At 34.7% G+C, this 25,172-nt stretch overlaps 1 long non-coding RNA gene across 1 annotated transcript in view; it reads left to right on the top strand.

Annotated features, from left to right (window-relative positions):
- The window catches only part of LOC134483493 (uncharacterized), a 40,047-nt gene extending 22,472 nt beyond the window's left edge, over positions 1–17,575 (top strand). Inside the window, exons 2-3 of the long non-coding RNA XR_010060329.1 lie at positions 1,916–1,998; positions 13,014–17,575. This is a non-coding gene — a long non-coding RNA (uncharacterized LOC134483493). The remainder of the gene's footprint in view (positions 1–1,915; positions 1,999–13,013) is intronic.
- Positions 17,576–25,172: the final 7,597 nt, after the last annotated feature.

The following is a 25,172-nucleotide window of genomic DNA, read 5'->3' as shown; positions in this document are numbered from 1 at the left end:
AGGGAAGAGAATACCAATTGGTTGTTTAGTACCAGAAGTTCTTTGAAAACAAACATCCAGCAAACATTAAGAGAAAAAACAAGTTTCATATATATTTAAGAATACAACTGTATATCATATACATGTATGCATTTAACCATGATTATTTTAAAATGAAGCAATGAAATTGAAGGAAATGCTTTTATTGTTATATAGAAACATTTGCAGGAGGAAAAGGAGAACAGAAATATAATTAAATTATAATGTTAAAATCCATAACCTACTTACCCAATTTCAGGCATTCATGTACATATATGCACATACATATGTGTGCAGGAACATCTGCTTGCAAGTATTCATGCATATATAAAGAGAAGGTAGAGTTGTAGATATATGTAGGGATATCAGCATAGTATTAGAAGGATAGGTATTGATTTTAGGTTAAGGTGTGGATCGTAGCTTTATGAAACATACAATATTTATGTGTTTGAATGAAATATTTTTAAGAAATTACGACACCAGAGGAAGAATAGCACAATTTGTTCTTTGTTGTTTACCTGCATGTACAAATGACAAATGGGTTCACTCTTTGTAAGAGAACTGCATGTGCTCATGCATAATCTCTCTCTCTCTCTCTCTCTCTCTCTCTCACACACACACACACACACACACATACACACACATAAGCATGCTCACACATGTACACAGACATGTGCACATGTATACAACGTGTGCATGCACATATCATACACTCAGAAGAGTGAGTTATCAAATTAGCGAGGATAGGGGAAGAATTTTAGATTAGGATATGGAGGGTGGATTTTTCAAAATCAATATTTACATATATATTCAATAATGTTTAAAGAAATGGAGGCACCAGAGAAATAATTGAAGAGTTTAACCTTTGGCAGACATATGGCCATCAACAAATGTGTACCATCTCCACATCCCAAAAGTTTATTTGTGCATGCGTGTGTACACACACACACACACACACACACACACACACACACATGCACCAACACACACAATAGTTAAAAAAATATATATATATGTTTACTTTTCTACAATAACTCTTAAACTATTTCTTGACAATCCTGCCACCTTAGGGCATCACATGCTCACTGGGTATATTCCTTGAACAGGAGTCAAAATCAACATTTCTTTCATTAAAGCAAATAGCCACTGGTAGTGCACTATAATAGATATAAACTTTTAATCCAAAGTGTAGGCTCATGTATATAATCATAGGACTTGGAAAAACTGACACAGAGAGCTTGCAAAGAGTCATCAGCAAGCTGCCATTGCAGCGCAAAGTCAGAATCTGAATAGTATACAGCAAAATGGAAACCTTCTGGTTAATAGCCAGATTATAGGTTCAAGCATCCAGATATATGTTCAGCCTCTTGGTACCACACACTGTTCTGTGTTTGTTGTCCATTGCATCCAGATCACACATTAAATTATATTTTATGTACCCTGGTCTTCATGCAGGCCCCGAACAATTGGAGAAGGGTCTGTTTCTGACACTGTTGCGTGTCTTTGGATCCCTTTCACCAACCTGGGTTGCCTTCTCTGACATCAGTGGAGTGTATGTGCTTAATCCTGCTGCAACTTGTTGTGCCATGGAAGGTTGTTACCCATCAAAGCTTCCCCTAATCTGAGGAGATAGTGAATGGTTAATGTAGTGAAAGGAGTTGTGAGGGTGGGGCTTGGAGGATAGAAGAAAAGAGGGTCTGCAATCAGGATGTAAAGTGAATAATCATATAAAAGACAATACAATTTAATTGCAATTTTTCTCTATTTTTTATCCACTCCTTTTCATATTCCTGGCCTCCTTTTTTACTAATTGATATTACATTCATCTACTTGCATGTATATTCTCACATATAAATTTTTCATTCTGTATAATATTACTTTTATTGTTTCTTTTCAGGTCTGAAGATTTAACCTTGTAATCTTCACTCAGTATGTAGTATGTGTTCATTAGCATCTGTATTCATGAGCCAGTTCAGGGAGGTAAGTTTTGTATCTTAACACAGTTACTAGTGAAGGTAATGCACATTTATTAAATAACATCGTGTGACTACTGTGTATACTGTCATTACTTCTCAACCTCCTTCATGCTGCAAGGCTTTAGTACAGTTCCTCATGCTGTCGTGTTACCCAACCAGAAAATTATTTTCAATGCTTCTTTAAAGCTTTAACGTTGTTACTATTATGAATTATAAATTAAATATTCCTGAATTTTGATGTTCTTAGTTGATACCTATAAAAGGATCATTTAATCCTAATTAGGCCCCATCCCATAATTTGAGAACCGCTGTCCTATATTAATTTAATTCTCTGAAAATTTCACTTACATGGTTAGGAGTTATATTCAAGTGATACCCAATGAGACAACTCACCAAATATATACAACAGAAGTATTTCATAATTTAATGATCTCAGGAGAACAGACTCTTTAATTCAAAGATACTGGATTGATAACACCAGGTGAGAATGTTGAAATTATGATTAGATAGAGATGTTAATAGAGATGATAATTTCAGAAATAGGAACAGAGAGAGATGGGAAGCAAGAGGACCATCTATTTTTACTTCATTGTGCACAACATCTTTTGTAAAACCTCCTCTTTCTTCTTGGGTTTGGAAGACACTAGCACATTTCTAGAATTCTCATGTTAACTAGGAAATGCTGTACTTCCTGTCGTCATTGGCATTATGAGAAAGAACTTCACTGGACAAATTCCAGTATTGGTCTGACTTCTTATTATGAGCTTTACATTAGGGAGCTCTTCAGGGTGTGTGAATGGGCTACTTTGAAGAAGATTAAAGAAGCAGAGCCCTATTGATATAGTCTATATTTTTTCTCCAAACCCTTTAATACAGCTGATGCACTGGCAATAAACACTTCATTTTTTTTCACATTATAAGAATGGATTTGTTGTGCTGTCCCATAATGCAACAGACCACATCACGTTGCTCACAGTAATAGTTTGTTAGGACTCTGGTTTTCAGGTTGATTCAAGGTCACAGACACAGGTTCACCTGCCAGAAACAATGGAACACAACACCTGGATTTTTCCTCAGTATGCATATTACACCATTGGAGGTGTTAGCACCTTTTCAGGCAGCTGGCTAAAAGGTTTTCAGTTAAGAGAACAGCACCCAAAAGTACACCATTGCCCAAAGCAGCATGTCAATGTGCCATAACATGTAGAACCTGTCCAGACTGCTCATGGCAACACTCAAACTACTTTTATCTTACTTGAGTGTTAATCTTACCTTCTGGAATCTATTTGAATTCAGGTGAGATGGTCTACAGGGTTTGTTTTGTGAAGAAGTAGTTGTCATTATCCAATGAGCTGAAGTACATAAGTGATGGTGGCAAAGCCTCACATCTGTCCTATGTGCAAACACGCTTGGCTTAATCAGCCTTGAAGTAAAACAGCATCTCCACCTCTTCTCCATTTTAAGAAATTTAATGATACCCAAGTAGATGCTGTTACATGGTAATTTAGTAAGATTTCATATATTATTCAAGTAGTGATAATAGACTCTATTATGATATTTCATTCTCTAATATTTCAATTATCAGATGACTTATCTGAATCAATTTTAATTTAAGCTCAAGCTCAATTTTAAATTTAAATATAAAGTTATATTAATATTTTTTATATTAGAACAGTATATATATATATAGTGCTCTTATATTTTTGATTTCATTAATAATAATGAAATTTTCACTGACAGAGTTGAAACAGCAATAAAAATGTGTATATAATTATGTTTAGGTACTCAAACACGTGATTCAGTAAAACCAAAATTGGTTCCTTCAATTACACTATGAGGATCATAGTTTGTTTATATCTCATCATAGCTACAAAGCCAATCTTTAGGCTCTCTGATGATTCAAGTCACACTGAAAATAATGTAGTCCCTATATTTCTTCTAATAATGTATGGTATGTAAGCAAAGAAGCAGTCATAATTTGTATACATATATAATCTTGTTTAAAAATCTACAATCAGATTTTCAGTGACCTCATTTTAATAGCCATTTTCCATGTGACTAATATCATCATGAGAGCAATTTTTTCAGGACCATGAGGAAGATCTAAATAAAGTCTGTGTCATCAAACCACGAGATCAGTATAGAACATGACAGTGTCGGGGGAATGCTGCACATTGTGATAGGAAAGCTTTTCCTAGAATTAGGAATAACAAAATATATATTTATTTTATTTTTGTATCATTTCATCATGTTATTTTATTTGTTGATAAAAATGTGTAGTAATATAAGATTTGTAGTAGTAAGAAATCATTATGCCTTATTTCATTATTGGCTGTTATTCATTCTTATGAAAGACTGAGGAGTTAATAATTAAATAATGTATTTGTGACAGAAGAATTAAATTAGAAAATAGGTTTAGTAATTTGGACAGACCTGAAAATACTCATACTCATGGTTACATTCAGACTTCACATCAAACCAAAAATCAGGCACTCTTACCTTTTTCTTGTGTAATTCTGAACCTGAGTTAAAATTAGCAATAAATGAATGGACTCTCCTTCAGGTGCTCATTTGTCTCCAATAGTCTTTCATTCCAATGTAGGTTAGTGCATATTATCTTTTGTGAGTCTATGTTCTCTGAAGTTGTCCTTGGAAGGACATTTTCTGTACTAGGAATACTGAATTCACTCCCACTGTTAAAGGAGCTCATGAACTTACTTGTTTGTAAGGCTTAGTAAACTTGCTTAATTTATATGATAGTAAATAATTATTATAGTATTGGTGGCTGCTCACGTTGAACTTCTGCCAATTATATAAGGCAGAGAATATCTAGGTCTGCAACTCTCCCAAATCATCACCATTGCTGGGTGGAAAGTTTGTAAGCTCAGTGGCACACTAAGCAGGAGTTTAGAGCAAATATTTTAAATTTCTGGATGCTGTGCTTAGGGTGAACAGGCCTTTCAGGACTCTCTAGGAGAAGATAAATAACAAGAAAATCCTAGTAAGAGCACCAGTGGAAGGGGAAGCCCTGGGTCCTGCTAAGACTGAACCCCCAGTGAACTAGACTGTTGGGGGGAGGGCGGCAATGGGGGAGGGTGGGGAGGGGAACACCCATAAGGAAGGGGAGGGGGGAGGGGAATGTTTGCCCAGAAACCGGGAAAGGGAATAACACTCGAAACGTATATAAGAAATACTCAAGTTAATAAAAAAAAAAAGAAAAAAGAAAATCTGTCAATTTGAAAGGAAATATTTTAAAAATTATCTATTTACATTTTGTAATTCTAAAATAATTGCAAATTAATCCCTGCAACTTCCTCTTCTAAATACTTCTATATACTCCTCCTTGCTTTCAAATCCATGAACTCTTACATAAATCGCAGTTGCATGTATATAACTATATATAACTAACTACGTATAACTATATAGCTATATATAGTTATGTGTCCACTACTACATTTTATATTTTTAGGACTGACAATTTGATATATAAAAACTAATTTTTATGTGTATTTGCTACTATAAAATATTTTATTGAATAAGTTATTAATTTATTTTACATTAGGATAGTAGCTCCCCACCTTATCTACCTAGTCCATCCATCTCACCTCAACTCTGCCCCCATCAAATCCTCTGCCCCTTCTCCCTAGAAAATGGAAGGCAACTCTTGGACAACAAGAAGCCTTGGCATTTCAAGCCACAGCAAGACTATGGCCAAATTCTTCCAGTGAAGCTAGATAATGCACCCTAAATAAGAGATTCCATTTCTTTCCTTTTCTTCAACCTTGTAGATGACTTGTACATTTCCCAGCATTATCTGTGTTACTTCATATGAAAGAAAGCTTTCACTATCATGGGTATTAATATTGCTACATTTTTAAACTTAGTGCTTACTGTTTAGAGAACTCAAGCTGCCACTAGAGTGCTTCTTACTTTTCACATGTATATTTTTCAGTTAATTATTTGATACCTGACCTCCCCTTATTCTTCCTCTATTGCCTGTACCCATAGGAAACTAGAATTTTTCTAACATCCTCTACTAGGGTAGGAGGCTATGGGAATATACCAAATTAGCTCCATCTACAGTTGAGGACATAGAGGGTATTATCTCCATTTCAATAAATTCTATGGATGCACACCATAGAGACTATTGTTTCAAAAAATTTTTGCCAGCATAATTGCATCATTTCTCTCTTTTCTTTTTGTTTTCAAATGTGAATGTTGCTAAAATTGCACTACTAAGGCCTATTTCTACCAGTAGTTATGGACCCAAGAGCTGCTTAGAAAGAGGTCAATATGGATCATACAAAAACAAGCTAATACCATATGGCTAGTTAATTTAGTGAATTAAAAGTCACCACCACTTTCATAAAACATAATCTCTAACTGCCCTACCATTTCTTCCCTTATACTACAAAATATTGGAAAGCTAGGAACAGCAAGGAATGCAACAGGTTATATTTATATATTCATTCTATGTTATTGTGTGCCTGTGTATGTAACAATAATAATTAAGTAGTGATAATGAATTTAATAGTGGAGTAAGGAGAACACAGCAAGAGTTTAAGAGACAGAAATGTGACAATTATGTAACATACTATTCTTGTTTTAATGCCCTATATTCTTGAAATTAAAAATATAGCAAAAGGACAAAAAGGTATGATAGTAGATTTTATATGAAAATGACTGAAACTAATTATAAATATGTATGAAAACATTTGTTAAAACAGTGAATACAAGAATTAACAAATATCAACAAATCAATTTATATTCAGTACTGGAATTTGATAAATTTAAATGGACAAAATTATCTCGAATGGTACAAGAATCAGTAATTATCCAAAATATAGAAAAAAAAGAATAATACTGGCAGATGTTCTCTCACAGGTTACTGGATATTTTCCTTATGGCAATTAGTATAGCAAATGAACAGTGAGTGTTTCTAGAGCAGAAAAACTAAACTATATCTAGTTTTTTAAAAAATCATGTTATTTATGCAGAAATATTAAAACAGAAAGATACAGATTTAATATTGACTAGAAAACAGATTAATGTAGGAAAACAAAAAATTAATTGAATTTAACATTCAAGAAATGAATAATTGAAAACAAAAGAGAAAAAGAGATAACTAATAATTGAAATGGAAGAGTAAAAGATCCATGAATTATTATATGTCCAGCTAGGTGTGGTGACTGTGTCTTTAGTGAATTCTTCCCAGAACTTAGTGGAGAACTTCCTCATTGCCCATGTCTGAGATCATTATGTTACCACCCTACTAATTATTTTCAGCTATACTACAAAAGTTAATTCCAAAAGCATTGCTGTCTTTGTTAAGCTTTCTAATTATAGGTATATAAAAGAGGTTCAATTTATATACACTTTTTGTTCTGTTGAATCAGGAATTAAATTTCATATCATGTTCACGTTTCTCAAATGATTTGAAAAGTATTGTTTCTACTGAAAATCAAAGAAGAGTTTAAGATTTATTGATGGTTGGGGGGTTAGACTGAGGAGAGTACTTATTTGTCAAAATTCCATCATGTGCCATGAGGATACGAATCAGGATACTTAGAATCATCAATACAAAATAATAAGAAGGCTTGATGGCATGGCATCATAATACTAAAATTCATTTGCTAGTCTAATACACTACTGAGCTCTACAACCAGTAACAAACTGTTTCAACGAAAATGTGCTGGGATTTGATTAAGACAGGCACTGCATTTTGTCCTTGCCTTAAAACATATTATAGACGCTTCACTCACCCATATTCGTATATACAAATACATTTAACTGTTCATTTTGGAGCACCTAATTCTGTTTCTTTATTATTTATTTAATCATGTACCATATCTGTATTTTCTAGAGTATACAACTAATTTGCTACATGTTTTATGCAACTCCTACAAAAGTTAAAATGGTTTGGTGGATAGCCTAGAATAAATAGGTCATCAATCACAAAGGTAAGGTGACTTCATATACACAATTAGATGAAAGATATATTTCTTGCTTGGAAAAGACAGTTTGGTGAAAATATCGGAAGGAATACAAGAATGTAAATGAATAAAACAAAATCAATTTGAGTTTGGGAAGAGCAGTGATTTTATTCTTGAAAGGAGGAAAAAGACAAATAGTTGAATATATTTGTACAAATTAGTGGAGATTACAGGGAGAACTTTACTTGGTGGTAACATTCTTTTTTTCTTTTTAACATAGTAGGGAGTTGATAGCAAAGAAATGGACAATACAGAATGTGGCAACATACAACAATAAGATGAGGTCAACTGGACAGTGGCTAGGGGCTAGAGAAACCACAGAATAGCTGTCTTTTCCTTTATCATGTTTATTGTTTGTGACTGATTTGTGCCTGGGAATAGCACATTAGTAACAGAATTAGCAATGTGTCTACTGTTGCGGGTACTGAGAAATTTATATAATGTTGAATGCCATCCTACAGAGTCACTTGTGCTGTAAGGTAAAAGCCATAGCATAAACTTTGTGAGGCTATTTGGTATTGCCTCTAATGTAGTATGTATAGGTGAGAAAAGAGGAAAAAATTAAATGTCAGTTATTGGTCTTTACAGGTCTGGGATCAAATGGGTAAGAGGAGCCAGATTAGGCTAGCAATACAGAGATTATCATGTGACATCCCAAAATCAGAATGCCACTGAAAACCTGTAGCACTACATTTAAGTCTCTGAAACAATAATAAAGATAATTCAACACTGAAATTACAGAATCCTACAACATGGCATATTCTTATTAACATTTGTATGTGCATACATAAAAATATGTATAGTTAATGACCAACATCTGAATCCATCAGCAGTTGTATATTTCTCAAATATATGTTGTATATGCATTTATTTAGGTCTGAAATACTTCTTTTATCTCTCCAATCAATGCTATAGAATACTTGGACATATTTTAGCATCTAAGTTCTTCATCCAGCTGTGGGACCTTTCACCTTCTACCATGCACTTTACTGTTCCTCTTGAGGTGTCACCTTATTACTAATCACTGTGTATTCTTACTTTGCATTTTTTGGATACAGCTTCTTTGTCATATATAGAAGTCAGTTTTTACAGCAGAGATGCTGTTCCTCTGAAACATATTTTTTGTTACCTCTGTGTCTTCTCTGAGTATTATGTGTTGAGTAAGGGTTTTTCTTTTATCATTCAATTGACATTGGGAATAGAGCACTGTCAGTTACATTTTTACAATTAGATTATTGTAATGGTCACCTTCAGCTGCAAAGTGAAGCTATTTTGCTGATGGTGAGTGTAACACTAATTTAAATGTTGAATTTAAAGTTCAGATAACAATTATACTGGCTCAAAAAACTGGCAGCTGTAAGTCATTTTTTTCAATGCCCATTATCTCCCTTAGACTTATTTTACTCAGGAAAAGTCACGATGTGAGTCATAATACAGAAAGTCCTCAATACTGTGATGAGCAGAAACAGAAATCCGAAAGTTAGGGATACTAGGACAGTGATTGCAGCAATCCTGTCAGCTTTGCTAGAACTATGTCAAACCGCTGTGCAGGCTTCATAACTTTCTCTCTTTCCAGTGGCTATGGCTGTGCCTGTTACTTATTTATAAGATCAAATACATATAGGAATAAGTTGACTCAGGTAGCAACACTCTTGCCTTTAATAGAGAGCACCTGTATTTATTTCTAGGTGACAGAAATTAAAATAAAATAAATAAAATTTAAAAAAACTAAAATACAATAATAATAAAGATATAAAAATGTAGAAATAAAAAAATGCTGTGTGACCAATTTTCCTGGTCCTCTCAGTGGGGTGGCATGTTCACATATTCCAGAATAGGTAGAGCCTGGCTAGAAGCTGATCCCTGTGCCAGATGTTCTCAATTATGAGATTTACTGTGGTTTTCAACCTGCTTCAACCTTACCAGTTCTTTTGTCTGGTGGCATAGTCTACTTGCCCCACATGGGTCCTTAGACAATATGACTGCATATACAGGACTTGTCGTTGCTTAGCAAAAATCTCAGCATGGCTGGTAGATGCACCCAGATTTTAGTTTCTTTAGAATTTCATGGCTTGATGAATGAGGGGGGATTTTCTTCAGGGATGCTTTCAGTACAGTAGACTCCAACAATGCCATGGATTTCTGAATATCTATGTACAACACAGGCAGTCCTAAATAGGTAATTCAAATACTTTGGTACTGGGTTCCACATGTCTATATTTTGATAGATATTATTGCTGTTTTTATTTTTTTTACATGTTTGTTGTTTGTTTTTCTGTTTGTTTGTCATGGTCTCTGTCTCATTCAAAGAGAAGTTTCTTGACATGCAGGAGGATAATCTTACCACTGAAGATGAAATCAATTATAAGTTGCAGTGAGATATTATGCTGTTTACCAAATTTGTGGTTGAAGATTCTCCTCCAGTAACCATGACTTCAATAATACTGACAAATACTAAATATGATATCTCTCCGTCATAGCCATCATAGATGGAAAAGACTGCTGTTGGTATTCATCTTTTGTAAGCTTGCACAAACCTAATCCTTAGGCAAGATTATGTCAAATATAGAAGAAAAGTGTAAGGCCCAGATGTTCTTGCATTTGCAACGATATCTGGTATTTTATTAATAAATACAGTTTCAGGAACAAGACTTACTGAAAAACAGCTGATAAGGATAGCGCACAGGAACATGCTAAGCTAGAAAAAGATAAGCCAACACAGATTCAACCATGTGCCAATTATGATAGGTAAAAGACAAAACCTGGGAAAGGGAATTATTGACATCTTAGGGACTAGCAAACCAATTGGCCGTGTAGTACCCAAAAGTCTGGCTTTAAACATATGTGCAAGTAACAATATCAGAATGAACAGGTTATCCTGAAAAAAATAAATCTCTATATATATGTATGTATATATCCAACAAAGACTATTTTAAGAATAAGTTGGTAAATTTAAGGAGAGCATGTAGTGGTATATGGAAGAGATTGAAGGAGAAAAGAGAAGGCAGAAATGTTGTAATTAAATAGTACATTAAAAAAATTAGGAAATACCCCCCACACACATGTAGGTACATCTTCTCTCACGGATACCAGACCAGGCAGTCCTCTGCTATATATGTGTTGGAGACCTTATACATTAGTGTATGCTGCCTGGTTGGTGGATCAGTGTCAAAGATCTTGGGGGTCCAGGTTAGTTGAGATTGCTGGTCTTTCTATAGGGTCACCATTCTTAGCTTCTTCTGCCTAGAGCCTTCTGGACACAGGAACTGAGGAGTAGTCTGGTACAGGATCCTTCTGGTTTCTGTCTGCTCCTGGTGCTGACCCTGTGACAGAGCTCTCTTTGTACCTGAGATCCTGATGGGAGAAAGCCTATCTCCAGGAGGGCTGACGCACAGGCTTTCAGGAGGGTAAAGCCACTGTCAGAGATAGCAAGTCCAACTGACACCAGAGATAACCAGATTGTGAGTGGTAATTTCAGGAACCTAAGCAACAGAAACCAAGGCTACTTGGCATCATCAGAATGCAGTTCTCCCACCAAAGCAAATACTGGGTATGCAAACACACTGAAAAAGCAAGATTTGGATTTAACCAGAGGAATCCTGTCCCTGACTGCTCCTAAGGTCCTGTGTACAGAGAGCTCTAGCCAGATTCCACTTGGGCCAGGAATGTGAACAGAAGTGGTGGTCTCCCCTGTACTCTCAAGATTGTCCACACTTCTTAGAGTCCTGCACTTTCCCCAGGGGATCTGGTTACAGAGAGCTGTGGGACTGGTCATATCTGGGAAAAGATGGGAACTTGACATCTTTTTATTGTTTGTTATCACACATACACACACACACACACACACACACACACACACACACACACACACACACACACTCCTGCACTCCCGCATGCACTCACGCACCCTTAAATAGGCAAATACAAAATTTGAGTACATACGCCGTGAAAAATCCAATTTTTCTGTATTATAAATTTGAAACAGAAGATTTGAGAAACTTCTTAAAAATTTTATGCGAAAACAATTAATACCTGGAAACCAAAGAGAAAAGTGCTAAAAATTAATAATCTAAATGGAAGCAAAAAAGGCCCATATTTTACCATACCACTGGCTAAGTGTGGTGACTATGTCTTCAGTGAAAGCTTATCAAAATTTGGTGGAGAAAAACCTCCTTAGGGCCTGCGTCTGATATCACCATATTTTGGAAATTTGTAACATAAGTTAAATGATAGGTAGTAAATATTATTTTTGATCCTTTAATTTATATCAAAAAATTTTGTACTGATATGTATATGGTCATATCCCAATAATTTTTATCAACTTTAATTAATTTATTCAATCATTTATTTACATCCTAAGCACTGTCCCTATCTGGTTCCCCTTCACCTGGTCCCTCCCTTCATCTCCCTCCCCTTCTCATTTGAGTCCTCCCCCAACGTGCACCCTGAAAGGGATGGGATTCTCTTTTTGCAACAGAGTCAAATAACCTGCACCTCTGGGAGCTCTCAGGCTGAGCCACCTACCAAAGAACCTACAAGGAATGAGGCCCTGGCACACATATAGAAAACATGCAGCTCTGTCTCCATGTTGTGCTCTCCCCATAAATGTAGTGGAGGCTCTCCCTAAAGCTGTAGCCTGACTATGGTATCTGATCTCCCACAGGACTATCTTGGCCATTGTTTTTAAAGAGGAAATGTGATTGGAGTACATTGATCTTGTTCTTATTTTCTGGACAATTTCACTGGTACTGGATTTCTGGTGGTTTTGTACAAATTTTATAATTATGTTGATAATAAGAACAAGAGCATAACACACATGGTGGCTTTGATGCTTAATCTACCCAATCTTCACATTGCTTGTGAATACTGCACTCATACTAATGTTAAAAAGATTTGTCTAGTAATTTGGATGTTTCTAAATCTGATATAGATCTGACTAATTATATGGAAATGATTTACTGTTCAAGTGTTCATATTTTACAATTAATCAATAATTGATTCCTAAACATTTTCCTTTCCATTTTAGGTTCCTGATGCAGGGTCTCTGCATGCTCCTTATGGTGAGCTCAGACTCAGGGAATGAGGTGCTTTTTCTCCACTAAGTTCTGAGAAACTTTCATTGAAGACACAGTCAAACACCTAGTCATGGTATAGTAAATCGTGGGCCTCTTTTCTCTTCGCTTTTTAATTTGTTGAGCATTTTACATTTGGTTTCCAATTATTAACAGTTTTCACATAAAATCCATTAAATCTGTTGTTTTCCTCCTATACTAACATGTTTCTTAGGCATATTTTAAAACCACATTTTTGTGTATGCCTTACTCATTTTATAGAAACAACACGATGTTATTTCCAACTAGATATAGTTTGTTCTCTCCTTAGAAATACTCACTTTTCATTTTCTACCCTATTTGCTCTAAGGGTATGCCTAAGAAATGTTTGTGAAGTGGCATCCACTGTATATTTTTCTTTTTAATTTGTTGAACGTTAGTGATCCTTTTCAGATTGTATTACTTCCTTCTATGTAATTATGAAATTTCAGTACAGTACATGGCCTGATTTTTTTTTAGTTCTTGGGTTTAACTTCCTTAATAAATATGTTTTTATACATTTACATAATGAGTTTTGGTCATATTCATCTCAATCCTTCTGTTTCTTCCTACATTCTCTTATTCTGAATCTCTGCCAAGTCCTCTGGCTGTATCTTTTTATAATGAATGTGAGAATTTAATGAAAGGCCAGTGTGTTTTCCACATCTCTGTAGCTAAACCTCTTGCTGTTTACTCACAACTCTAGTTTTTAATGAATTAGCTCTTCATTACTTGTTATTGTTACATATATACATCTATACAAAGCCAAAATACATATTGTGTATAAATAAAACCCCTGAATCAGTTTGACGTTCCCAGCTTCACAAAATTATGAAGCAATGTAGTTAATGTATATAACATTTTATTTAAATGGCAGTAAGGTCCTCTATATTTCATGGCCACACTAGTCAAGTGTTGTATGCTGGTTTACAATGTGAGGCATAGTTTACTTCATTTTAACCAGGAAATGAGTCCAATTACTTTGGTAATAACTATTGATATGATGTCTAAGTCAGTAGACATTTTTATGTTATTTTTCTTGGATATTTTATGTATTTACATTTCAAATTTTATCCCCTTTCTCCCTCTCCCATACTCCCTCTCTCTGCTTCTCTGAGGATGTCCCCACTCCCACTCACCAACTCCATCTCAGTGCCCTGGCATTCCCCTAGAGTGGGGGAAATGTGCCTTCGGAGGACCAAAGTCTTTTCCTCCTACTGATGCTGGACAGTGCCATCCTCTCATACATATGTGACTAGAGTCATGAGTACCTCCGTAGTACTCCATTGTGTAAGTATATCACATTTCCTGTATCCATTCCTGTGTTGTGGGACATCTGGGCTCTTTTCATCTTCTGGATATCATAAATAAGGCTACTATGAACATAGTGGAGCATGTGTCCTTATTATATGTTGGAGCATCTTATGGGTGTATTCCCAACAGTGGCATAGCTGGGTCCTCAGTTATTACTATGTCCAGTTTTCTGAGGAACCACCAGACTGATTTCCAGAATAGTTGTACCAGCTTGCAATCCCACCAACAATGGAGAAATGTTCCTATTCCTCCACATCCTCACCAGAATCTACTGTCATGTGATTTTTTTTAACTTAGCCATTCTGACTGGTGTGAGGTGGAATCTCAGGATTGTTTTGATTTGCATTCCCCTTATGACTAGGGATGTTGAACATTACTTTATGTGCTTCTCAGCCATTAGGTATTCCTCAGTTGAGAATTCTTTGTTTAGCTCTGTACCCCGTTTTAATAGGGTTATTTAATTCTCTGGAGTCTAACATCTTACACATTTAATGATACATTGCCAGGCTGGCCATTGTCTTTCAAATTCATTATAGCTAAATTTTACAGTTGAGTACTTTTCTCTCTTAACAGCTTCATTTATAACACCTCTCTGCTCTTGGAAAGCACTAAGGGACCAGGCACTAACAGGGGTAGTTACTGTTCAAATTTCTATAATTCCATTTTTAAAATCAGTATTTCAGCAATAGGAATTTAACTGCAACATATTGAACGTAACCAAGAGTCTGCAATAGACTATGCACTTAAGGTAGTCTCCCGGACCCACAAATTCAAATGAATTTCTCCTGATTCCAGTGTGTTCCTTTCTTTTTCTTTTTCTTTTTCTTTTTCTTTTTCTTTTTCTTTTTCTTTTTTTTTTAGATAGGCGTAGCTCCTTGTTTGAATATTGTTTTCTAAAGTATTTGTAATTTCATGTAAATACTCTAAATTTATTAGATAGCTTGGAATAAATATAAATTAATGATTCCCTTTTAATGTTGACCATCCTTAGTGTATTCACATAATCATTTGTATATTTTCTTCTTTAATACTCTTAGAAATGCTTTGTAGAAATGACTATTGGGCATTAATTATGATGTTCTTATATTTAATATTTAAATTTTTTTCTTTAAGAATATAATACTTGCAGAATAGTAGACTTTTCCAATGTGATATGAAATTATATGCTTATATTTATCGAGTTATACTTTTATTAATTCATGTTATATGTATTGTGAATTTAAATTTTACTTCATTTTACTTGTCGATTCTGCTGTGATTGCTCTTTCATATCTCATCAATTTATTGCAATATGATCCATGAGTGGGATAATACTGAGAAATTGTGAAAACCAAGGGGAGCATTTGAATAAGGTATTAATGTGACCAAACATATTAGTTTTGTGTGTATACTCCCCTTTGTTTTTTGGGGCATCCTCTTCACTCAGTAGTTCATTGACAACTAAAGTTCTATATTTGTGTCATAATAATTGTTTGAATATATACTTTATTTTACAGAATGTATATTTTGTGTTAATTGCAACATTTAATTTTTCAGTAATTTCTTACTCCATATTACTAATTATTTTTCACCAATATACCAAAAACTAATTCATAATATTTTGCTTTCTTTGCAGGGTTTTCAAGTTTTTTGGTATGTATTGTTACATGGACAATTTTAATCTATGTTTTGTGTTATTGAGCCAAGAATTACATTTTCTTATTTTCTTCACTGCTTCCAATTTAAAAATTTCTGTGACTACTGCAAATCTCAAAACCTTTGTAGAATCATTGGTACACGCATGCAAGTGTGCGAGAATGTGTATATGTTTGCGTTTGTGTGTTTGTGTGTGTGTGTGTGTGTGTGTGTGTGTGTGTGTTTCTGACTCTCTTATGTGTGATTTACGGTAAGGAGAATGCTCATTCATGAAATGTTTGTCATGGAATATGAGGATATAGATTTTGACTTGTAGAATTTCCAAAGCAAAATAATATGAGGGAATGATAGAAGGCATTTTAATTCCAAATTTGTTCTGCAAGTCCAATGAGCTGCTAAGGTATAAGATCTATGAAAATCTCAAACTCAATGGTAATAAGCTAGAATTCAATTGAGCTAGAGACATAACGGTGTCCTTGTAATCATACACCTCTGTATATATAGCAGAACCCTCACTCACCCATGGTCATATACACAAATATCTATATCTATATCTATTATCTATATCTATATCTATTTACACCTATCTATATCTATCTATCTATCTATCTATCTATCTATCTATCTATCTATCATCTATCTATGAATTAATTTAAAGTACCCAATTTTACTTAACTAACTTCTTTTTAGCCATATACCACATAATCTTGAAACTAATTTGCCCTTAGTTTTGAAAGATGATTGAAAATTCAAATTCTCCATCTTTACTTTTCTATTTTATTATTGTGTCAATTTTGGCTCTCTTATGGCAGTTCCTTATGAAGTTTATATTTGGTTGATCATAAGACAAAAATTAATCTATATTGGCTCTGGATGTAATATTTTTATTCTTTTAATAGATTTGAAAAGTATTTCCTTCATAAAGTCAATGAATTAGAAGATTTAAAAACAGATATGCATGTTTTTAAAAATCTTGAATAAATGTTTATTGCTTTCAGTATACTCATCTTCACTCATTCATATGCTTTAGTTTAATTTGTTTCATTTATTTCTAATACAGGGTCTCACTATGCTGTGCAATGTTGTTGCAACTCAAGCATTAAAGCCATGCTTTCTCTCAGCATACTGAGATTCTAACACTGGAGATTACAACCAAGAAATTCTGGTATTGTAAAGCCATTTGCTTTATCATTTCTTTATTGATTGTAGATTGCTCATGAAAAATAATTAGACTGAACTTTATATTTTTCTACAATCTACATTTCTTTTGATTACTGCATGTTTAATTTTACAAAAGGTCTTGTGCCCTTTCACAAAATTGAAGATTTTTCTTGTTAGATTTGAACACCAGACATCTAATAACCAGAAATGTACAATATTTATTTTCCCCCACTTAAAAAATAAATGAAAAGGTAAGGAAAGCACATGGATGTTCCTAGGTATGATTGAGGAGAACATTTACTGTAGAAAAAAGGGAGAGCATAGTCAGAGGCAGACACATCTGGGAGAGTCCAGAGAATTCAGGATCCTGAGCCATGTGAGGAGAGAGGGAAAGGGAATAGAATCAGAAGAAAGAAGGACCAGGTGCAGGAACCAGGGAGCAAAAATGACAAAAGGGGCAGGCAACCAAATGTTAGGATTTTATAGAACCTCTGACTGAATGTCACCCCAGTACCTCAGCTGAAGAGTTCTTGTTAAAGGGCTGGGTATGCCAGCTAAACTTTTAACAGGTAAGGACTAAAAGTTACTGACAGAACCTGAAGGCCTCTCTGTTTTGATGTTACAGTTGTCTCAGCCATTTGCCTTAGCATTGAACTCAACACTCACCAACTGCTTTGAGACATTGAGGACAATGTGAAATGGAAAAGGCAAGGGTGGGTATTGTCAGTTACTATTTAACATAGAGTAACGATGTGCCCATGTGCTGCTTCTATATATAAAGTATCATATTTGTCATTTATTTTCATTACGCATGAGGATCTAGCACTTCAGTTTAATTTAATCCTTTGAATATCAAATGAATCTCGTGGAATGATTTTGAAAGTGTAATTTCATTTATAAATCATCTCTCATTTACTCATTAAGTAGTAGCTTCATCTTTAAATGATTTACATTAAACTCAAGAGAATATATATGTGCATATATATACATATGTATATGTGTGTGTTCATATGTATATATATGCATATATGTATATATAACATATAATTTATATTACATTAATGAATATGCATATATATGTACACATACATACACACACGATTATGTTTGCTTAAGTACCAATTACTGAGTTTGTTAGGTGACAAACTTATATTTTTGTTTAGGATTGAGTCCTTCATATGTAATAAAGGTTTTACCCTAAGAAGTCACTGATTCTCCCTCTTATCATAAATTATCCATAGTAGGTCTTCAGTTAGCACCATGGCCTGTGAGGTTCCTGCCATCCATATTGGCATGAGAACTTGTGGTGTTAAGTTTTTAATCTTCTTTAGGCATCTCTATTGTTGATATTTTGTAAATCCATCTTCACTATCATAAATAAGAGACCCTTTCTCACAGCAGACATCCTGTTACTCTGGATCAAATATTTTTCTTCCACCACATGCACAATGTTTTCTAAGTTTTGTGTTCATTGCACACAACATAGTCCCTTATTCCTTCCATTTTATATAGCTGTGGAATTCTGTACTGCACTCAAACTGCTATAAAGTGAAGTATTTTGCTGAAAGTGAGTTCATCACTAATTTCTTGGGACAACAATTGATATCTTAAATGCAGATTTCCAAAAATGACAGTGGTAAGAACTCCTGCCAGATTTATGACCTCACTATCTATGGAAAGTTGGCCATAATTTCTCTCTTTTGCCATGGCCTAAATCTACCTTACTGACAAGAAATGTAAACAATTTAGGTGTGCCTTGGTGCCAAAAAGCTTCGAATGCCCTGGTAAGGGCTAAGATTTGCAAAATGTTGACACTTAAGGAAAGATGCTATCAGGATGTTTACCTAGAGTTGTTACCTGTAGTTTTCACTTCAATACAGCATGGTGATAACATTGAAATGTAAATAAGAAATACCCAATTTAATAAAGATGGAAAAATATTAGCTCTAAAAAAAGAAATAGATGAATTATAAAGCTTAATGACATCAGAGAGTTTATACCATTTTGATGTAGAAAATTTTAAATGAAAGGTTATTGGAAAACAATTATTTTAAGAACTTTGGTAGTTGCCAGGTCAATGTGTGGCATACTTAATAGTGATGAGAAGAAGAAATAATACATGCTAAGATCAAATGCTGTGTTAAATATTGATTGTATTTGAATTAATGTCCCCTTCAATTTGGACTCCTGATAATAGCTGATACTTTCACAGAAGAGTTGACTCTGGGTGATTCAAGTGTTTTATTAGTGTTATTTCAGAAGTTCTATTATTACATGTAGTGTAATGGCTCAGGTATTTGCATCATTGTTCCAACCATATATTACATAATATCCTTTATTTCTATGTAACTTCATTATGTAGTCTTTCCATATTTTAAAGTTTTGGAGACTCATTAAATAGACACGAAAATGCATCCAAAGTATCATGCATTGATGATTATTTTACAAATGGTGGAAAGGAAAGGAGATTTTTGTTAATAGGTATAGAAAAGATAAAAGTAGATATTTGTTTGAACCACATTATTCACTGGAAATAATAGGGCTAGCAGTAAGTTACTTCATTAGTAGTTATTGACCACAGAAAACCTAACAGTGTCTGCAACAACAAAGATGTTTGTAGCATATGTTGGTTCTATTTAGGAACTGAATGAAAATGTCCTACTGTTGAGGAAGTTGATTGCTTTTGTCTATTTGACTTGAGCAATGCAATCTTTTTGCTATCAGTGGCTTGGTGACTTCAAATTTACTAAGTCTATTTGTCTAGAAGTTTCTGTTTCTTTGGAGTTATTCACCATTTTGGGCTCTGACAATCTTTGTACATCCTTTTCTGCAGAAATCTCTGAGACTTGAACTGAGAGACCTGTTAAGGAAATCTCATTTAGGTGCAAGTGCTTCAAGGGTTCATTCTTGACATATTGTACAGTTGTGAGACTTTATGTTATTTCCTATCTACTACAAGTAGAAGCTTTGTTGTTGATTTTTGAAAAATATGCTTATTTTTTGGAGTCAGTTTATTACTGGATTACTTTAGCAAAATAATACTATCAGGTTCTCCACTAGGCTCCTGTCACATCTATTCTCAGGTTTTTTGTCATATTAACAATGTTCTTTATTATTTCTTCTTTATGGATTACATTATAAATGCATAAAAATATATTATTACTTCAATGACTTTTGTGCAAGGAGTTCATGAGGCATATCACTATTATAGGTTGTGTCATTTATAATTGGGTAGTATTGATGATTTCTTCCTTCTACCAGTTATATGTAAAGTATCTCCCAATACCAGGACTTCTAGTCAGTAATAGTGAAACTTCTAATTTATCACCAGCTCATTTTCTCTGTATCGGATAATATAAATAAGCTACATTTCTATTAACAGACCTCACAGTTAAGGTGTATAGAGTAGCAGATATCCTAGGCTGTAGCCTTTAATTGCTGTAGAGTGTATGAGACCACATTAATGAAAGATTTAAGAAATAACACATTTCCAGTACGGAACATTTTACTTGGTGGACTAAATGTTTGGTTGAGGACCGTCCCCTTTTATAAGGTGAATTCATTAAATTCCATTCTTAAATGTACCAATTTTAGGAACATTTAAGTATTTTTCATAGTTCATATATGAACATATGATCTAACTATTACTTACATCATTTCATCTTTCATCCACAGCTCCTATCATATGTCATATTTGATTTCAAATTCTAGGCATATTGTTATATATTTTCTAACAATGAAATATATGAAATATAATTATACATATATGTATATATATATTATGACTACTGGATTCAAAAAGTGTTGATCACACACACACACACAAACATATGCATTGTTTTGTGTGTGTGTGTGTGTGTGTGTGTGTGTGTGTGTTTGTGTGTGTATTTGTTTGCCCACTTGTATGTTTCTGTTTAGTGCTGAATTCTTCAGATATTGTGTCCCTTCTAAGGCTAATTCTAGAACAAGATCGATGCTCCATTTCTTTGGGTTTTTTTTTTTTTGGTTCTTTTTTTCAGAGCTGGGGACCGAACCCAGGGCCTTGCACTTCCTAGGCAAGCGCTCTACCACTGAGCTAAATCCCCAACCCCCGATTCTTCATTTCTTAAAACCCATTGCAATCTATAGCTGTTCAGGTAGCCTTTTAATTTTCCCCATATCTCCAATGACATTTAAACTTGGAGTCTCATCATATCATTCATTTTTAGCAATGTTAATGATGGAAATTTCATGGATACAGCTTCTCTATCATATACAGAACACATACAGGTGTTTCTCATTAGCAGGCATCCTATTCCTTTGGATTTACATTTTTACATCTCTTCCACAATACTTTTTTGTTTGAGTGCTGATGATGCTTTTAAATTTAACAGTTGACATTAGGTATACCACAGTAAGTTGAATTTTGACCCGAGGTATAATGTAATGGTCTCTTTCTGCTACAAAATGAAGCTATTTTGCCAATGGCAAGAGTTATACTAATCTCTAGGTAGATTTAGAATGTGATTATAATTAACATTGATTCAGAAAATTGGTCAGTGTAGGTTGTTTTCCAATATTGATTATCTTACTGCCTTTGGATAGTTTGCTAAGTTTGTAGTGTTTGGCATAATTTATTTCCTTGACCATATAATAAAACTACTGACTACTGTACACATAACATTCTATGTTGAACAATTTCTGTGTTGCTTTGAATCACTAAACTCTATCACCATGGTGAGGGCTATTATTTGGCAAATGACACTTGAGGGAAGTTAGTAAAATATTTATGTTTATCTACATGTTTTGTAGCAAACTTATCTTTAGTGTTCACTTCAACATAGTATGGTGGTAAGAAATAAATGAAATATAAAGATAACAGACATAGGGGACTCTCCTTCTGACTTTAATATTGTATGGAATCTCAAACCGACTTTATTGGCAATGACAGTAAATGTGACTATTTTGTTAGAAACTTGTCTGTCTTACATGTGATACAGAATGTAGTGGAAAGTCCTCTGTGCTTCTGTTATTCTATTACTTTGTGACTCACACCAGAATAGCACAGACACATTCTCATTTCCTGAAACTTCAGAGAGCCAACATTTAAACTTTAGGACTAGCTCAGAGATACTATTCAGTGTTGTGACACAAAGGTATTTCTGGAATATATAGAATGTATATTCCTGTGGTCCTTGAATTATCTTCAATGGGTTACTTTTTCATATAAGCACAACTATGCCTGGGCCTGATGGTGGCCTTCTGAGTTTATTTCTAGAATACACCGGTTAAAGACAATGCTGAGTGCTTTGGGCATGAAATTCAGGGCATGGAGTTAAGATTGTTGAGTTTTGCTGGCCAGTCAACCTACATTATTTCGTCAGTTTTAGTGAATATAATGGTATCAAATGAACCAAAGGTAGTAGGCACAACAGTAGAGTTGCACACATGAGCTGCAAACAGTTGAATCTGCATATACAAGACTTGTACCAGACCAAGATAGCTAAAATCTAAACATGGCTTGGGCAATCCTCATGAAGTCCCATTCCTATTTTATTTATCCTTGGCATTTGATGGACTGCTGGAGAAGGGAGAATCTGTTTTCTTCAGTAATGTTTGGCCTCAGTAGATATCTAGCTTTCATTAGAGATCCATATATCCTTGATCATGTACATAGCCCTAAATAAACTAGTTGGTATTAAGAAGACAGTGAGACTGGGCTCCACAAACCTATAGTTTGACTGCTTAGGACTTTCTGAAATGATTGTATTATTTTACAGTGAAGAGTTTCTTTATGAGTGGAGAAGACTAAATTTATCTTTGCATATTCAGACAAATGTTTATACATTGTTCCTTGATTAGAATAATATACAATTTTTTGTTATATTGGATTGTATTGTGACTATATTGGATTAATGAATTTGTGGTTAGAATTCTCCATTATGCATAACTTCAGCAGCATCAACTAGTTAACTAGCTTTCCAGTACTAGTCATTGCCTTCCTCTGTTTGAAGAGGCAATAAATGCAATTAGAGTAGCATTGGATGCCACACAGTTATGTGTTATACCACTGCACACTTAAGGTTATTGTGCTATGTTGTTTATTGATGTGGTTTATAGCTATCATATCTATGTATGACATTTGATTTCCTTTTTAATTTGGAAGTTGCACATTATCTCTGTTGGTTTGTTTGTTTGTTGAAGGTTTATAGCCACTTACTTCTTTTTTATATTTCTTTCATAATTCACTTTACATACCAATTGCTGCCCGCCCCCTTACCAGTTCCCCCTCACAGGCCACTCATTCCTGTCTTTAATCTCTGAGAAGGTGGAGGTTCCTCCTGGCGAGTCAATCGACCCTGTCTCTTTAAGTCATTAGTTCTTTCTCTAGAAGCCCCAATAAGTCCAGATAATTTGGTTTTGCTGGTGTTCTTTTGGTGTCTCCAGTTTCTTCAATACTTTCTCAAACTTTTTCTTAAGTGTTTTTGTTTGATCTAATGTTTGGCTGTGGGGGTCTGCATCTATTTTGGTCAGCTGTTGGGCAGAGCCTCTCAGAGAACAGTTATGCTAGCTAGCTTCCTCTGAAAAAGTGTGACAGAGTACCATTAAGAGAGCAGGTCAGATACAGAGGTGAATTGTAGCAGCAAACCACTGAATTAAGAATTTGACTCTCGATGGAGGAATTAGAGAAAAGATTGAAAAAGCTGAAGGGCTTGCAACCCCATAAGAACAACTATGCCAACAAACCAGAGGTCCCAGGTACTAAATGACTACCAAAAGACTCCATGGCTCAAACTGCATATGTAGCAGTTGAAGGCTGAGTTTGGCACCAATGGAAGGAGAAGCCGTTGGTCCTGCCAAGGTTGAACCCCTAGTGTAGGGGAATGTTGGAGTTGTGGCTGCAAGCGTGGTAAATGTGGAGGCAAACACCCTTATAGAAGAAGGGGAAGAGGATTGGATAGGGGGCTTATGTCTGGGAAACCAGGAAAGGATCAAATGAAAAAAAAGCAAACAAAAAGGGGGCAGGGCCAGTATTGGTTCTTGCCCAAGGGAAAGATCTCCTGTTGGGCCAGGCATTGGTCTGTCTTTCTCCCAGTCGCTGTGACATCTGTGCCCCTGCACTTCTTGTAGATAAGACATATTTAGGGTTGAAATTTTTATTGGTGAGGTAGTGCCATTATCCATTCAGAGGGAGTCCTGCCTGGCTACAGAAAGTTGCCACTTTAGGGTCCATATCCCTCACTGCTAGAAGTCTTATGTGCTGTCAAACTCATAGACTCCCAGGGGCTTCCCCCAATTCCAGGTTCCAAGTTCATAATAGATATATCCACAGAGTAGTCTCACAAATAATGTTCATGGTATAATAAAGTGAAGTAGCAAAAAATTGCAAGACCCAGGTGATCAGGGGGTGTTGTTATAATAATATTTCTACTAATAATATTAGAAGCTCCATCAATTACCTGACCTTTCAAAATTGAGCTAAACTTTATGAAAAACAATCCACAAGGACTAAACCACACTCAACGAACAATAGGCATCTGAGGAAACATGGAAAAGGAAGATGTAACTATTCTCAGGGGAGATCACATCAATTATTTGTGTTTTCAGAAAAGTCAGCTTTGAAAATATACATCGAGTTAACAAAAAACTTACTGATTATGTTATATTCAAGAATACATATGTGCTTACATATATCCATGCAACAAAATTAGTAAAAGGTGCCATGAATTTGAAAGATATTGTGGTATGGTTTATGGGAATTTTAAACAAAGGGAAAGAAGAAATTTAATTAAATTATAATCATAAAAATAAGAAAGTCACACATGCATTCACACACATTCTCTCTCTCTCTCTCTCTCTCTCTCTCTCTCTCTCTCTCTCTCTCACTCACATACACAGAATCAGATAAGGGACAAAGGCAGAGATACAATTATGAATGTATCTTGAAAGATTTTTTTCATAATATCTGTTAAATTGTTTCTTTAGCATGATTATACTTTAAGCTA

The sequence above is a fragment of the Rattus norvegicus genome, chromosome 1 (genome assembly GCF_036323735.1).
Source record: "Rattus norvegicus strain BN/NHsdMcwi chromosome 1, GRCr8, whole genome shotgun sequence".
NCBI classification, from domain to species: Eukaryota; Metazoa; Chordata; class Mammalia; order Rodentia; family Muridae; genus Rattus; species Rattus norvegicus.
This window is presented reverse-complemented; position numbering and strand designations above follow the sequence as displayed.